General features: G+C 36.7%; 1 protein-coding gene across 1 annotated transcript in view; it reads left to right on the top strand.

Annotated features, from left to right (window-relative positions):
* The first annotated feature begins 210 nt into the window (after positions 1-210).
* Positions 211-2,766, top strand: part of nfil3-4 (nuclear factor, interleukin 3 regulated, member 4) — a 10,782-nt gene continuing 8,226 nt past the window's right edge. Inside the window, exon 1 of the mRNA XM_007569139.2 lies at positions 211-981. The gene's annotated coding sequence lies outside the window, so the exon portion shown is untranslated. The remainder of the gene's footprint in view (positions 982-2,766) is intronic.

Below are 2,766 nucleotides of genomic sequence, written 5' to 3'. Positions count from 1 at the left end.
TCTGAAACAACCAAAACAATGAACCGTCTCCATGCCAAATGATTGTTTACATTATTAGCAAGTTGAATTTCACGTGAAACCTGCAGTACTGTCTATACATAGATATAAGGAGAGAATGAAAGACTAAGGTCACTGCATGTTCAAAGTGTTAAACCTCTAGCTTCTGCAGCGAGTTGTCCTCTTGTCACAGCTGAGCCTCTAAAGTAAGCAAAGTGTGCTGCGAAAAGCAGAAGCAAACTTGCAAACATGTACTGTCATCTTCGCTGATAACTCCCTACGACTTCTGTATTTTCGGTGAATCTGAGGCTTACAAGATATTTAAAACTACTGTAAAAAAGCGTCGCTTAAGATTTTTTTTCTCTCCTCCCCATTGTGCTTCAGTAAGTCAGTCCCGTGGTTTGTTCCCCACACCGTCTCTTTTACTGCTGCATCTGACACGACTCTAAAGGTTTTTATTTTAAAAGAGAGACGAATCAGGTCAGAATCTGAAGTGTGAAGTTATCAGACAGAGCTTCTAAATTAACATGAACGCAGCTGTACTTCACAGAGCGATGAGACAACGTGCTTATCTGAAGAGTAACGTAATATTGAACTCATGCAGTTTTCTCTTACAATACATGAACTGTATCTGAAAATCAGCAGCAGTGTTGCAGAGGGAAGACCCCCATGTGTTGGCAAGCCACTGATACCACAACACATTTATGATCAAGGGGGGAGTCAGTTGCTTTTCATTTGACAACAGAGGTGGACAGGCAGACTTAAATACAGGAAAACAAGACAAAGGCAGAGAGAAAGCAAAGACAGAGGTGAGAAGCGAGCGGCTGCGATATCCCCTCAGGTTCTCATGAGCGTTTTCACCTGAGAGCTAGAGTTTCACCAGCAGAGTTAGGGGGTCTAACTTAGACTTTCATGCTTAGCGAGACCACGACTCTGCCACGGGTTCACCAGCAGCTTGGGCTCACTGGAGTTTGGAGTCTGAAGGTAAGGCCACTGTTCTGCTCATGTAAGGCACACATTTGGGGAAGGAAATGGTTAAAGTGTCAGTGACTAAATAATCAGATGTTTTTATGTGTTTGTGAGCATTAAATAGTGGTGATTGCATCTCACTATATTGACACAAGGTGAGAAAACCCGAGTCAGCTCAGCGAATTGAAAATTAGTTCTTTTTCATGTTCAGTCAAAAGTGGTTTTAAGTGGGTCAAGTTACTCATAACAATGGATCTTCAAAATAAAAAAGGATTTTCTTATGTTAATGTGTTACATAAAAGTGACTATTCATTATTCAAGTGCTCTCAAGAAAGGAAGTGTCTCTGTGCTTAACAAAAAAAGATTACGCATAAGCGACGTGTTTGTTTTTAAGTAAATAAAACAATAACACAGAGACGTTTTGTTTGGTTTTGAATTATTTAACCTGTTTTTGTTTTTTTTTGTTTTTTTACCAACTTTCTCGAAAAGTGCCTAGAAGAATGTAATAATTTTTACAAAACTTTTATAACGGTACAGAGTGGATCTTTCAGATGCATTCGGTGACGATCGTTTGAATTTGAACAAAACATAATCTCCGTCTGCAAAATTTCCCTTATATTGTTTCATGTAGTGATAAAAAAAAGTGAAAACAATGTCAATGTAGTAGTAATTTAATTGACTATACAATAGTGTGTGAATAAATGATTGATTAAAGAGTTAACAAATGACTGCTGAAAGCGTATTAATTATTGCATCAGTGTAGTGGATAGTGCATTTATTTCCTGATTAATTAACTCGCTGCTGCATGTAGAGCAGTCAATTTTTTTTTAAAATGTGACATTGTTTGAGGTGTATTAAACAAGTACTGATTCCTGATCACCAACTTAAATTAGTCTGTGCGACGTTTTCAAGTGCACTTCCTTATGAAGTCTAAACGTTCAACTCTGGAATGCAGTAAAATAAAGAAAAAGATGAAAATCAGTGACTTAGACAAGATGGCATTTACAGTATTGCAATGCAATAAGCAGGAAGCTGCAACATTCACATGTTGTTAATATATTTTTGCGCTTCAGTGGCACATCCGTTATGTAAGACCCTGCAGAAAGGCTCGTCTCAATGTGACAGCGTTATAGATAAAAAAAAAAAAAAAAATTTCAAATGGGAAATCTCAACTCCTACGGTTTGTCAGTGATTCATAAAGTACTTTTACTGATATCCACATGTGTGGTCTTAATTTCCTATCTATTCTGACAATAAAACTGAATTTAGCAAATGTTAAACCTACTCTGTCTTCCTGATTGGCAAACATAAATATTTAGTGTTCAACCCCTTAAGTGTTCTTTATTTTGTACTGTTTCAGAATACTTTTGAATTTTATTTAGCTCTTATAGTTTATGAATAATGCATGTAAAAGTAAAAAAGAAGCTTTTGTGTTTATTTACTGATAAAAATGCGGAACTTACTCAAAAGCGAACTTTGTACCTGCTTCACAAGTTGCAGTTAAGCCTTTTCTGAAACAATCCAAAAGTTACCTAAAGCTTTCTTTTCACATCATGTCACCATAATCAAGCATGCCACATAGATAATCTGTTTGACTACATGCAGCTTTGCTCTAAAAATAAAAAATATCTAGACATGGCATAAAAATTGTTTGATTGGTTTTAGGTCTGCATCTAGCATCAAAGTGGGCAAGTTGCTCTTGTTAAATATGAAGCTGTTCGTATGACCTATAACCTTTTGGATGATTTGTATGGATTCCTGAGTATGGACAGGTGTGTATGTGTGTGTGTGCGTGAGTGT

The sequence above is a fragment of the Poecilia formosa genome, unplaced genomic scaffold (genome assembly GCF_000485575.1).
Source record: "Poecilia formosa unplaced genomic scaffold, Poecilia_formosa-5.1.2 Scaffold237, whole genome shotgun sequence".
In the NCBI taxonomy this organism is placed as follows: domain Eukaryota; kingdom Metazoa; phylum Chordata; class Actinopteri; order Cyprinodontiformes; family Poeciliidae; genus Poecilia; species Poecilia formosa.
The sequence above is the reverse complement of the archived record's forward strand: the minus strand, read 5'-3'. Positions and strand labels throughout refer to the sequence as shown.